The sequence below is a fragment of the Alligator mississippiensis genome, chromosome 7 (genome assembly GCF_030867095.1).
Source record: "Alligator mississippiensis isolate rAllMis1 chromosome 7, rAllMis1, whole genome shotgun sequence".
NCBI lineage: Eukaryota > Metazoa > Chordata > Crocodylia > Alligatoridae > Alligator > Alligator mississippiensis.
The window spans coordinates 89,102,830-89,117,445 of NC_081830.1; positions in this window are offsets into that span (position 1 = coordinate 89,102,830).

Consider the following 14,616-nt stretch of genomic DNA (forward strand, 5'->3'; position numbering starts at 1 on the left):
CCCCGGGTGCATCCCATCTGGCCCCATCCACTTGTATGCGTCCAGCTTTTCTAAACAGACCCTGACCTGTTCTTTCACCACTGAGGGCTGCTCACCTCCTCCTTGCACAAGGGTGCGCGGCGTGAGGCCCTCAGGGCTCTCCAGGGAGCAGCAGGGGAGTGTGGCTCACCGTGTGTATGATGGGGAGACCCTACTTCTGCTCCGTGCCCTGTCTCCGCTGGCAGAGCCTCTGCTCAGTGCGCAGCAAGGATTTTGCTCTGTATGTGAGCTGTGGCTCTGCACTTGCTCCACTCCATCCTCAGCTCAACCCACACGAGCAGCCCCTGCCCTCTGCACTGAGGCGAACCCTGGCCCTTGGCACGGAGCGGCGGTCCCAGCCGGTGACACGGTCTGCTTGGGACTTGGCCTCCAGTGCTACCTCCCGCAAGGTGCCCAGCATGCCCGGCTTTTTCCGCCTAGCTCTGCAGCATGGGGTACACGCCGGCTGCAAGGCTCGCAGGGGCTGGCCCTTGCCTCAGTGTGCAGCCGTCTTGTCCCCTGAAGTGCTGCAACCCCTGGCTCCAGCCCCATGTCTGTCAGGAGCAGCCCCTTCGACTACAGACATTGCCTCTCGGACATGCCACGGTTTCCTGTCAATCCGGTCCGTGCCCAAGGGACTCGTCGGAGTCACTATCGAGCCCCCGTGTGCCCGTGAGACCCACTGTTCACGGGCAGGGGCTGCTGCAGCTTGGGCAGGGACTGGTTAAAAGATTCAAGCCGCCACGTTGTTATAAATAATGTGAAGCTCCCGTAGGAAGGGGGTGATTTAGCTTAATTATCATCATTACATTTTCAGTCTCTGCTAATAACAACGGAGCCATGGCAGCGAATGTTAATACCGCGGCCCTCGGCCCCGCTCGGCGCTGCACTCACCCCTCCGCACCTCGCACCACGCCTCTTGGCAGCCACAATCCTGCGAGGCCGCCACACCAGGCCCCAGCGCAGGCAGGGGGGAAGGCGAGAGCAAAAGAGGCTTCCCAGGTGCCTCATTCCCTGCAAGGAAGGGCCTGACTGTCCACACCTGAGCAGAGCAGAGCAGAGCAAGCAGCTCTGCCCAGGTGCATTCATTGCAGCTGCTAGCCTTAACCTGGCTGCCTCTGCAAAACACTGATGCAAACATGCCAGGGGCAGGGGAATAGTATTGCCTTGCCAGCGTCCCCACGGCCCGGCACCGCATTGCCAATGGCTCTCTGTTCTCCCCCCCGTGAATCGGGACCCACCGTCACAGCCCCTGCTGATCTCCGGCAGAGGACTGCCCTGCAAGGAGTGTTTGCAGCAATGGCTAATTAGCCATGAGCGTTGGAGACGGTGGGTTGTGGCCACGGACGTGCAGGCACTGGCCCCAGACACCCAGTTGTGGGAGCTGCAGCCCAGTCAGCAAACCGAGGCCTCGCTGGGGCTCGCGGCTGGGCGCATGAGCTCTACCGCTGCCCCCGGCTGAGTGCCAGGGGAGCAGAGAGCCAGCCCATCAGAGCCGTGGGCACTGGATAAGCCAAGGGGCAAGCCCCCAGGAGCAGCTGGGGCTGGGGGCCCTGTGCCCGTCCCCACAGCCAGGCTCGGCTCCCTGCAGCCGGCTGAGCTGCCAGGCCGGCGGCGCAGGCGGGGGCAGGCATGTTGGGGCAAGCAGGGGCTGGGGTGCAGCAGAGACATGGGTGGAAGTGCCAGGGAAGCAGCAGCGTTACCCCTGGAGCAGATCGGGGTCTCTCGGGGCCAGGCCTGCTCAGCACTGCTGGCTCCAGCCCTGCGAGGCTGCCTCCAGGAAGGACTGGGCTGGGCTGGGAGCACCGGGAAGGGGAGCACCACGCCGGGGCACCACGCTGGAGATGGGCTCCCTTCTCTCACAGCCGCAGGGCGGGGAGCCCATCTCCAGCGTGGTGCCCCTGCGTGGTACCCAAAGCCCTTCCACGCTCGAGCTAGAGCTTGCCTGATGCTGAGCACCCTGCAGCCTCCCGTGTCTGTCTCTAAGCCCGTGGCCGTTGTGTTCCCCAAGGGCCATCCTCATACCGAGGTCCGGGTCACTGCTGCTGTAACCTGCCCCTCTCCGGAGCCGTTTCTCAGTGCACAGCGGGTCAGAGCCGTCCCTGGTGGTGCCCTGCTGCCTTCAGCACAGCCGCACCAAGGATGAGTTTGGGCTGTGTTTTACTGGTCGATCCCTTTGGGTCCCAACCGCCCCCCAACCCATGCACCAGAGATTCGTGGGCTACTGGGAGCTGACACACATGAAGGAGGTGGTCTGGCATAGCGGCATGCTTCGTTCTCTGCTGCTTGAGGGCACGGAGCCATCGGGCGCCGCTCCCCCGCCCCGCCGGGCCTGTGCTCCTCACCACCCTGCCACGGGCTGCGGTGCGAGTGGAGCCAGCGTCTCCCGCGCACCCTCCTCCGGCAGCGCTCGGCTCCAGGGAGTTTTCCAGGATACGCGCGGCTGAAAAGAAGCGATCAGTCATGGCGGCGAGAGCCAGGACAGGTTGGGCCTGCGGGATGGCCTTTGTCTGCGCCCGCTGGAATTATCGCTCTCTAAACACACAGACATAACAAAGCCTCTGCTGCCCGGAAAGAGCCCGAGCGAAACAAATGGAGGAAACTAGGAAGGGCCTGAATAAAGCTGAGGATCGAGATTATGGCACTTGCCGCTGTCTGCTCCGTACCTGACCCAGACAATGGAGCGGCACGGTGCTGGCCCAGCCGGGGGCCGAGGGCCGGCGTGTTTGTTTCCACTCCCCCCAGCGTGAACCGCTCCTGGAGCTGGGACAAGCCCAGCCCTGGGGTCGCGCGGTGCCCTGGAGTCTGCCGTGACACGCACCGACAAGCCCGTGCACACGTCGGGCTGTGGAGCGAGGGGCGCGTGTCCCCCCTCCCCGGCTAATCTGGACCCGCTCTCATGAGTGTGTGCGTGTGCACGGGGTCACCCCAGCCGGGCGTGCAGGCGTGGGAGGAGGGCGGCGGTGCCCATGGTGAGCGCACAGGCTGTGCCCCCGGCAGTGCCTGGGAGCTGGGGGGTGCCAGGAGCCCGCCTGGCTCGGGGTCCTTGCACCGGGGCCGGATTTCACCTCCACCTTGCCGACACTGCGCCTCCTCCACAAAGGTCAGGCGGGCTGACTGTCTGTGGCCAGGCAGCTGGGCCAGGTTCTCCCCTGCCGGCACCACAGCTTGTCACCTGCCCCTGCCCAGGGGTGCGCGGTGCCCCCTCCCCTGAGCGCACGGGACGCTGCAGCAGCTGCTCCAGTCCCTGCTTTGCCGGGGGCATCTCTGCATCCCGGGCTTCCCGGCACCAGGCAGGCCCTAGGAGCCTCTGCACCCTGGGGTGGGGTACGGCTGTCCAGGTGCCCTTTGGCATCCCTGGGGGCCTAGCCTCCTCTTTGCCATCACTGCTTGGTACAGGCGGAGAGGACAGGGCAGCGTCGGGCGCCCTTGCTGCTGGGCACGGCTCGCAGGCAGGCAGGAGGAGTCCGTGCAGAGGGGTCTCAGCCAAACTCGCCCCGACGCCTCTGTGCCTCTTGCAGGGCTCCCACCCCACCCCGACTGTGGCTGTGTGTGGAGGAGTGTGTGCCCTGTTGCTTTTGTGCGAGCACCAGGTGAGTTCAGGTGCAGCTGCATCGTGCCAGAGCCCCTGTGCTGCGGCACTTGCCCCGTGGCAGGGCTGGTGGGCTGGCCCAGAGTGCATCACACTCCCCTCCCAGCTACAGCCAGTGCAAATCCAAGAGTCCTCCTGGGATCCTGTGGCCTTTGTGTCAGTGTTACCCCGGCCAGAGTTAAAGCGCTGGGGAAATGGAGAGGAGATGGCTTTGCAGACCTGGCTCCATCATGTCACCTCTCGAGGGCCCTGGCTCCCCTCCCCTGCTGTCTGCAACTGCATTGCCAGGGTCTCCCTGCCTGCAGCTGCACCTGGATCCTCCCTTCGCAGGATGTCGGAGGGGAGCTGCCCCAGCCCTCGTCCCCTGGGGGATCGGGGGCATTGCCGTGGCCTTGCCCCTTCCTCCTGGGAAAGGGAGACCTCTGCACCGCTCTCCTCCCCGGTGCCAGGGCACTGAGGGCAGCCCTGGCAAGGCAGACACGCGTGGCGCTCAGAACTGAAGTGTGCTCTGGACGGGCCGAGTAGCTGTCCCCAGCGCTGCGCAGCAGTAATTACTCTTCCTCCACAGCGTAATCACCGGGAATGGACATGTGAACGGGATGGCAGCTTTGGCCCTTTGCCGGCATGCAGTTCAGGACAGGGCATCCTTCCCTGCCGTTATCCTGGGGCTTGCCCACTGATCTCAGGGCAGCAGCGTGCAAGAGGAAGTGCATGCAACTCCTCATTGGCGGCTTTCCAGGGAGTCGTGCAGCGATTTTCTCTAGTCTCTGACCCGTCACGTTCCCTTGCTCCCCATGCTGGACTTGCCCTGCGGCGTTTGAGCCAAGGGGCAGGCTGCAAGGGGAACATAGCGATGCCAATGCTACGTTTTGCCGGGGCGAAGCAGGGAGTGCAGCTGGACTTCGAAGTCAGGCCGCTGTACAAACTGACTCGGGTTGGTTTGAAACCCCAAAAGACCTGCAGGCAGCTCAGGCCAAAACAGACCCAACTGCACTTGGCTTCTGGGTTTTGAACCCCATGACACTGGGATTCAAGCCTCTCTGATCCACGCTAGCTGCCAAACGTGGACCAGGAGGCAGGGTCCTGCTTGGAGCTGTCCCAGGCCGGGGCTGCAGGTGTGGGGCGGGCGCATCTCCAGCTGCGACGATCCCAGGCTGTGCTGGGCACAGGCACGGACACGGACACGGACACGGATCACAGCACACCGTTCCCAGCAGCTCAGGGAGGGAGGCCGCTTCTTATCCTCCTCCAGGAAGCAGAACCAGCAGCAACTTGCACACGAAGGCTGTTATTGTCTCCCCTCCAAGGAGCGTTATTAACTGCAAACAAAGTGCAGACGCGGTGAAATTGCCCGGTGAAGCGGTTTGGTAATTGTCAAAAAGAAGAACTTGTTTTCTCGGGATTGCAACACACGGCGTTGCATAACGTGACTTGCAGCACACTCTCCTCCGCTCCAGCTCCCATTTCGGGCTATAAAAAGCAAAGCACTTCTGAGGCTTATGGACAGTAGAAGGAAAATATCCACAAGGAACAGACAACAGCACAGAGCCGAGTCAGTGCTTGATGGCACGCTAATTTGCAGTGCTGTTATTGCGGTGGCGGATGTTCTCGGAACAGCAAGCACGTAAAACAGGGACGAGACGACGGGGAGCACAACACGAGGCAATTTGCATGTTAATGCAGACAGGGCTGTGGGCTGAAGCCATCATGAGCTTGTTGCGAGGGAAGTTTTTGCTACCAGACAGGTGCAACGGCCTAGCTGGAAGAGCGCGGTCAGTCTGGGCCACGCGGTGCCCCTCAGGGACGCGGGTGGACCGGGCAGCGCTGCAGACCTGGGTTGCGGCAGGGTCACCGGTCACGTTTCCTTATCTCCGAGGCTTCAGCTGTATTTGCAGGTTCTCTCGTTCTGAAAAGCAGCCTCTTCTTCCCACAGGCAGCTCACTGAGCCTTTCTATCAGGTCATCAGCCCATGGAGAGCTGAGCTTCAGCTACTGAAGCTGGCAGGGAGGATGGCCTTGTTGAGGAGGCACTGGGCCGGGCCTTGAGGCCTGCATCCAGCTCCTGCTCTGCCACAGATCCTCTCTGTGCCCTTAGGCAAGTCACTTAATCTCCGGGCTTGATCCCATGCTCCCCGCAGGTGGTGCTAAAGCTCCTACCGGATTCAGAGGTGCCGGATGGGGAGCTCAGAGCTCAGTTTCCACACTGTAAAGTGGGGGTGATGCATTCGCTAGTGTTCGTGAGCTCTTCACCTGCTAGGGCAAAGGAGGCTTTGTAAGAACAGGGGGAAACAGCTGCTCCCTGCAAATTCCACGGCTTCACGGGATCATAAACAACGAGGGTTGAAGGGACTCCAGGAGGTCACATCTACTCCAACCCCCTGCTCCAAGCAGGACCAGCCCCAACCACATCATCCCAGCCAAGGCTTTGTCTAGCCAGGTCTTCAAAACCTCCAAGGATGGAGACTCCACCACCGCTCTGGGTAACCTGCTCCAGTGCTTCACCACTCTCCTAGTGGAAGAGTTTTTCCTAATATCCAACCTAAGCCTCCCTTGCTGCAGCTTGAGCCCATTGCTCCTTGTCCTGTCATCTGCCCCCCACTGAGACCAGCCCAGCTCCATCCTCTTTGCAGCCCCCCTGCAGGGAGGTGAAGGCTGCTATTCAATCCCCCTCGGTCTTCTCTTCTGCAGACTCAATCAGCCCATTTCCCTCAGCCTCTCCTCACCAGTCCTGTCCCCCAGCCCCCACAACCATTTTCATTGCCCTCCGCTGGACTCTCTCCAATGTGACCACATCCTTTCTGCAGCGGGGGCCCACAGCTGGACACAGGACTCCAGATGTGTCCTCCCCAGTGCTGAACAGAGGGGAAGAAATCACTGCCCTCGATCTGCTGGCATTGCTTCTGCCCATGCAGCCCAGGATGCCGTTAGCTTTCTTGGCACCAAGGGCACACTGCTGGCTCCTGTCCATCCTATTGTCCCCTGTCCCCCAGGTCCTTTTCTGCAGAGCTGCTGCCCAGCCCGTCACCCCCAGCCTGCACCGGTGCATGGCATTGCTCCCTCCTCAGTGCAGGACTTTGCACTTCTCCTTGTTGAACCTCCTGAGGTTTCTTTTGGCCCAATCCTCCCATTTGTCCAGGTCACTCTGAATCCTAGCCTGACCCTCCAGTGTATCTACTATTCCCCCTGGCTCAGTGTCATCCACAGACTCGCTGAGGGTGCATCCATCCCATCTTCCAGGTCACTGATGAAGATATGGAACAATATCAGGTGGTCCCAAACGAGCCCGTCAGAGCGGGAGCAGCAGGGGCAGCTGCTACCGGCCACCCGCACCTCTGCCCTGCCCCCAGGGGTATTAGGAACCAGCTCTGGGAGCACAGCCTGCAAGGCAGCCTGCTGGGACAGACTCGCGCCCTCTCCTTGCTGGGGGGTGCAGCAGAAAACCTTTGACCTTATCAGTCAAAACCAGCACCTTGAATTGCAGCTAGGACATTACTGGGAGCCACTGAAGTCTGCTGCATCGGGGCCTATACAGAAGGGTATGGGCTGTGTTCTTGTGGTTATAATAAGAGGTGCAGATCTCCCCTGAGATGGAGGGCTCCAGGTAGATTTCCATTGACTTGTCCCTTTAATAAACAGCGACGTGATGAGTGGCAGGAGATACCAAATCCTCCCACCTACGTGACTTCCCCTTGCCTCGTCTCCACGCTGTGGTCTCGGGGCTCCGAACCGTGTCAGCACTTTGTGCGACTGGCACAAGTGTCTCGTCCTCCAGCCCCCATGCAAATGAAGACAGTCACGTGTGAGATTTGGCAGGAGTTGCTGCCCCGGGGGTGAAGGAGAAGGAGGTGGGAATACAGCGGCTGCCCTCGGCGCAGGGGCTGTTGCAGAACGAGGCACAGAGCCGGACAGGAATAAAGACGGGCCTGTGGTGAGGGCAGGCTCGGTGAGCTGGCACTTATGCTGCGTGGCAGATAACCCGAGCGCGGGAGCTCGGCAGCCTTGCAGGGTAATCAGGCGTGTGCGGTCTGTCTCCTCCTCCCGTCTCCTTCCTCTTGTGCTCTGCACGGCTTGGAAGCCCTCCCTGGATGCCAGTTTCCATCTGAAAGGACCTCGGGGTTTTTGGGCTCCTTTCTTTCCAGCCGTCTTTCTTCAGTGGATTCGGTGCTGGTGAAAGCTGCTGCCTGGGCTGCTCGGGGCTGGGCATCCTGCGCTGTGCCCAGCCCGGGGCTCCGATGCGCCGTGGCGGTGCCAGGCCTCGTGCCCAGCCGTGGGTGGGTGAACCTCGGTGCCGTCCTCAGCCGCCCACTCCTCGCACCTCGGCCTGGCAGGTGCATCCACACAACATAGCCCCGCGCCCACCCGTGTGCATCTCCGCGGCTCCTGGGAGCATGTTCTCTGCTCCTTCGTGCAGCACTGAGCCGAGCCGCTCTGTGCTTCCTTCCTAGGGAGAACTTGTCTGCCCTCCTGGGCTCACAGGGGGTTGTGGGAAGGCTCTGGAGGACTCAGCCCTGAAGCAACATAGCATCAGAGCACCGGGCAGGTTGGCAGCCTCGGAGCAAGTCACGCTCCACTTGAAGCTCACAGCTTGGGATGAGCTGGTCTGGCTGGAGCCACACAGGGCTCAGGAGAGAGGATGCTCAGATCACCCATGGGATCCTTGTAGCTGCTGGTCCCAGGCAGCACCGTGCACCTGAACTCCTAGAGGCCTGATGGAAATCGGGATGTGGGGCTTCCTCACGGCCCGGGGGACTTGTTGGAGGCCTCCATGCCTGTCCAGAAAGCCAGCCAGGACTGTCTCTGCACTGGCCCGGAGCGCTGGGACTCTGTTGTCTGTGGCCAGGCTGGTCCTAGCGCCTGGGCTGGTGACCGAGAGCCTGGCCATCTGCTCCCCGGCGAGCGGCCAGCTGCTGCGAATGGATGCGGTGCCCAGTGGCTCCTAGGGCTGCCCAAAGCTGGGGCCTGAAGAAGCAGCCTCACTCGTGGAAAGAGGACCTCGGAGTCAAGGCCAGGGATGCTAGCATGTGCTAGGCACGTCTATCCGGTGGCCATGCTGTGCAGTGAGGCAGTGGGAGAGATGCCCAGGGCAGGGAGGGGTTCAAGGAGGGGCTGTCCGTGTCCAGCCGGGGGTTGGGCATGGTCCAGGCATAGCGGTGCGGTGATCTCCCATGAGGATTTCCAATGAGGGACACTGGGGTTGGAGATGAGGAGGAACTTTCTGACTGAGGGGGCCAAGCTTTGCAACAGGCACCTAGAGAAGCTGGGGGTCTCCACCGTTGGAAATCCTGCATGTGTCGGGTGTGTTTTTTAAGCCTCGCCCAGAGGTGCTGGGTGCTGGACGCACCCCAAGCTGGGGATGGACTGGGCTGTGCCCGTGCTCCCGCTGGCACTTCAGAGTTCCTGGCCAGAGGGTCTTGCCCCCTTGCTTAGGGCCAGACTGACACCGTATGTGGGGGCAGGAGGGAATTTCCCCCATCCCCCTCCTCAATCAGATTGGTCAGGACTGGGGGCTTTTGCCTCCTCCTGGAGCGGGGGCACGGCCTCTGCCTGGGCGGGGGTCTCTCGAGCGCATGTGAACAACCTTTTATAGAAGCAAGACATTGTCTGCTGCGGTTCCCCTCCTTTACCTGGGGCAGGTTCGGGTGTGACGTCTGTGTTGTGTCAGGGTTGAGGGTCATTTTACTAAGAAGAAGCATGTTTTACTAGAGGATGAACACAGCTGCCCCTGCCCCTGGAGCTCCCTTCGAGCCCCACGGCTCTGGGATTTCTAACTCGATGCTAGTGGCATAAATAAAGACGACATAACCGTCAAGGGAGGCTTCCAAGAGCTCCATTTGCTGGGTTTCCATAAAGAACAACTGGAACAAGGATGCTGCTTTCCAGCCACTGCCTGTACAGCTCGTCAGCCAGCAGCGGGACCAGCTGTCCTGCGGGTGAAGCCAGGCCTGGAAAAGAAAGCTCCCCGCTCCTGCCTCAGCCCCGGTGCAAAAGCACCTGCTCCGTTACCGCGGATCGCTGCTCTTGGCCACGGTCACAGATCCCCGCTCACCCGGCTGCGCTCGGGAGCTGCAGCCAGAGGCCAGTCAGCACCAGGCGAGCGTGCCAGGACAGCAGTGTCAGTGCTGGGGGGGAAGAGTGGTTTTGCAAGATTTCCCTGCCAGCAAAGCCTGGCATCCGCACAGCGCTGCTGGCACAAAGGAGCTTCGCAGCTGCAGCTCGCGTGGCCCCAGCTTCCCAGCAGCAGCGCTCGGTGCTGGCAGGAGCTGCGCCTGCCCCCGAGGGTTTGCCGTGTAGCAGCGCCCGGGACCGGCAGCCGCGGTCAGTCTGAGCTGCTGCGATGCAAGCTCCAGGGCTGTCCCCTTCCCTGTTCGAGACGGTGCCGGGGCTCGGCGCACAGCTCGTCTTGCCCGCAGCAGGAGCTCTTGAGAGCGTCGCAGGCCCACCACAGGTGATCTTGTGAGGTCTCCTCCAGCACCGCTTTGCTATGATCCTAAATCCTAGCGGCGCCCAGGGGCTTTCAAGCTTAAATAAAAGGATGCTTTTGGGGGGTCAGCATGTGGGAACAGCAGTGGCAGAAGCTTGTAAATGGTCGGGAGCCCAGGGGTACAGACATCGAAGAAGTGTCATGTGCGGTGTGCGGGGCTGTGCTCTGCAGGAGCTGCCCGTGTGTGTGTGTGTGTGTGTGTGTGTGTGTGTACACCCTTACCCCATGGAAAGTGGGGGCCAGCCCCCAGCAGCTGAGCCCTCATGGGAGAGGGGCCCTTCACCACAGTTTTAGCTTCCACTTATCAGAAACTCCCCGCTGTGTAGGTCGCATCACGGAGAAGGGGCCATGCGGAGCACGGCTTCCCGCTGCACCGCCACCCTTTACACCTTGATAAGCATGCCTCTGTCCGTTGCCGAACCGTCAGCAGCTTTCCTGGGGGCACCGGCGAGGGGCTTTTAGGCATGAAAGAAAGCGGAGGCAGGGGAGGGACAGCTGGGACCGTAGCGCCCGGGCAGGGCTGGAGGGGCAAGGGAGGCTGCACAAACCAGCCCTCCCCTCGCCAGACAGGCTTCTGTCAGCCTTCTGCACACAGCTGCTAGTGCGGATGCCACCGGCCAGATGTTCCTGCCAGCGGTGCGAACTGACACTGAAGTCAGCAAGCAGCCCTGGCTGCCCATGCAGTCTCTTTGGGAAGAGAGGCCCGAGAGACTGCTACCCTGTCTGGCATCCCCGTCGGGCCGACATGGGCTCCTTCTGCTGATGCAGCCTGGATGCTTGAATATCTTTGGGGGTACGCTGTTTGGGGGTTATCCTGGACCCTTTTTATGGCCATTTTATAATATTTCTATTCCTATGCTTCGGCTCTCTCCGCATGCCTCGGTGTCTTCTGGGGCTGCCCGCAGACCCCTTCCCGGTTACCCAGGTCTCAGGACAGCGTTTATCCCCGATCTGCAGAGCGGAAGTTACCTGACTGCTTCCACCCTTCTAGGATCTTGCTTTCACAGCCCAAAACGCCAGGGACGTGCAGCCAGCTCTGGTGCCGTGGCAGTGCCTGGGCATCCCTGACCCCTGAGTCCCCGCGGACAGCTGCACCCCACCTGGGCCAAGAGCTGATGAGGCAGGGAGGGTCCCAGGCTGCCAACAAGGTACGTCCCCAGGCATGCTCATAGACACAAGTGCTAGAGATGGATGGCCTTGCGTGTAGCTTGGTGCTGTAGAAGAAGCCAGGGTGGGATTGGCAGGGGGTGATGCGTGCCAGTGTCGAGGGTGGCATGCACCTGTGTTTTGGCCAGCCCCAGTGCTCTGGTCAGCTCTTTCCCACCCGCCTGCTGGCCTCAGCTGGGCACCGGGGCACATTGGGGGTGTTTGTCACGCATACGGTGAGTGTCACTGGCCTGTCGCAGATGCTGGAGTCTGTTGGAGGGTGCAATTTCTCCCAGGAGCTGCTTGCAGGCATTGAGCAGGATGCAAAGAGGATTATCCTGCGGGCACGGCCAGGCATCCAGGTGCCTCCCTGACCCCTGCCACATCGCTCGCTGCTTAGGCTCCCGGCACCCAGGGGCTGGGGAGGTGCCGTCCCTGGTGTGCGGATAGCGGGGCCCCGCTGCCTGCTGGCTTCAGCATGGAGGGCAAGAGTAGCTGCGGAGCAGCACAGGCAGAGATGGGCATCGAGGAGCTGCGGTTGCAGTCCCACACCCATGAGCGTGCTGCGGGTTGGGAGCCATCCCATGGGCGGCAGCCTGGAGCAGACGGGACCCTTTCGTCCTGGCACCAGGCAGCAAAGCCGCTCTCCTCCCTGCTTGTCCGGGAAGCCTGCCTGGCTGTGGCCTCGGGGTCACGCTGTGAAGAAAGGCCTGAGAAGAGCCAGCGGTGGCTGGAAGAAGTCCGCTTTCCCCCCAGCACCCGTTCTGCCGTGCCTGGGGCATGACAGCACTCCTGCATCACGAGCATAGCGCTGTCTCAGTGCAGCAGCGAGCGCTCGCCCACGCAGGGCGCTGGAGTTCACACGTGTTGTCACACCGTCTCATGGGGCTGCGCGGGGGCTGCACCTGAGGGGTCCACGCAGACACTGCCCACGAGTGTGAACCTGCCACGCTCGGTCGCTTGCAGACGGGCTGCTTCTTCCAGCTCTGTCCTGTTGAAAGGGCAAAAGCTGCACACTCCCGGTGCCAGGCTCGCGGTCCTCAGCTGAAAGACCTGCTCCACTTGCAGTGGTTTCTGAGCAGGGACCGGATGCTGCCCGCTGCTCCCTGCTTTCGACCTGCCCTGGACACGGCTCCATCCCCCCGGCAGCTGGTGGGGTAGGCCTTTCTAATGAGCATGACGGTCTGTACCCCCAGCACCCAGTCAGCACTGAGCTTTGCTGGCCTGGCAAGCAGCGCGTCTCACTGGGCACGGAGACAGGAGCAGGACCTGAGGCACTCTGCCATGCAGCCGCCCTCCAGGCTTGGACGTGGACGTCTGCTCAGCTTCTCGAAGCGCTGCTCCATCTCACGGGCGCTCCCCAAGGCTGTGGAGGCCCCTGTGACTGTGGCCTGGGGCTGGGAGCAGGGGTGGGAAGTCTGGTCCCAGACTTCTCACTGTTTCCTAGGAGGAAAGCAGGGCTGGTGGTGGGCACTGCCAGGCAGGTGGGGCTGGGTGAGGACCCAGTTCAGCCCTGCACGTGCCTGCACCACCATACAGAAAATCATGGGACTGCACAATGGACGAGCCTGTGCAGGGCTCATTTTCCTCCCCATGCCCCCAGTCTGCACCGAGAGCCGTATCCCTGTCTCCGGGGGCTGCCCACGCCCTGGGCCAGGCTGGTTGCTGCACGGCTCTGGTCCAGCCCACGCCCCACACCCCGCCGGCCACACGCACCTCCCCGCGAGCCTCCCTCCGTGCACAGCGTGGGCGCAGAGCTACGGCGATGGGTGACAAAGGCTGCCGGGCTCCCCTCCTGCCCCGGTGCTGCTGGCCATGTCACCCCACCCTTGCATAGGCAGACTGAGGCCAGGCCCGCCGTGGCACCGTGGCTTGGGGTGGAGACAGCCGTACCAGTCCTGCGGACAGCGAGTGCCATGGGGAGTCCAGACAGCCGACGGCCCTTGCAAACCCCTGGCCTTCCCCACGAGATGCAGGATATGAGCTCGGCACCTGGCGAAGTGGCATCTGGGTAACTGCCTGCAGCTACTGCACTTCTGGTGCCGTCCCAGTGCCCGCGGGGGCAGCACAGCAGTGCACGGCTGCTGCGCGCCGCCCCACAGGTGCTGTCGTTCATGGGGGGGGGAAAGGCCTCCGGCAGCAATGCTGCATGCAGGCGGTTTGAGCTGGGGACGGCGAAGGGTAAAGCTGCCAGTGCCGGAGGCTGGGACACCCTGCCCTGCCCTGCCCTGCCGGTTGCCTCAGGGCTGGGCTCTGCGGTCAGGCAGATCAGGCAGGGAGATTATTCAATCCTGGAGCGGCGCTAATGCAGCTGTGTGCTCCGTCTCCCGGGCTGGGAGCAGCCTGTTCCAGCCTCCGAGGCCCGCGGCCCAGGGGAACCAGGCTGACAAGATGTTCAACCACCAGCTGGGAACGAGCTATCAGCATTCCTGATGCCAGACCAGCGAGGATGCAAAGGGACTCCCCCTCTTCCTCCCCCGCTCACCCAGCCAAAATACCAAGTGCCAGAGCAGGGACCTTCCCTCTCCTGACAATGGGCAGCTCCTGAGCTGGGCCCCCTGGGTTTGAACTCCAGGCTGTGCCCGGGGCGCTGCAAACCCACGTGCCCCTGATAGGCGCGACACAGTGCATGGCAATGCGCAGGGCTTGTGCTGCATGGCGCAGGCCTGCGCTCCCCTTGGTGAGTGCTGGAGGGGCTGCACCAGTGCACGTGCACGCACGCTCCTGGCCCCCGGCTGCAGGGTGCATCTCTACCTGAATGCCACTGCCTTCAGCCTCTGGGGCCACCAAGGCCCCGGTACCACTGTCTGTGCTGTGCCCCCTCCCAGCACACCCCAGGGAAGGCAGGACTGGTGTTGTAAACTGAGGCACAGAGTCCAAGTGACATGCTCAAGGCCCCCCAGGACTTCTGCAGCAGGGCAGGCAGCTGGAGGCTGGTGTCTCCCGGCTCCAGGGCCAGCGCGGCAGCCCTTCCTCCCCACTCCTCTGAAGCAGCCGAAGCCCTGCAATGCAAGACCGGCACCCCTCCCGCAGGAGCTCCCACCTCTCTGGTGCCCAGCTGCTGGTGGTGCTGAGTCCTGCTTCCTCAGTCATGCGTGACCTACCAGGGGACATGCCCCGCAGCAACATGTGTGCATGGCTTCAGGGCAGCGCTTCCTGCTGCGTAACCGTTGTAACAGGTACGCGATCTGGGCTGCCCTTAATGTGGCCCACACACCTGTCTCTGGGGCAACCACCCGCCTACTCACCTGCCATGCCTTGTTGTTAATTAATTAATTGGTGTTAATTAGCGGGAGGCTGCCCTGGTACTGCCCCGCTGCCAGGGGGCGCTATCTGCGGCTCCTTTCCTCCCCAATACCGCAGCCCAAGCCTCGCAGATG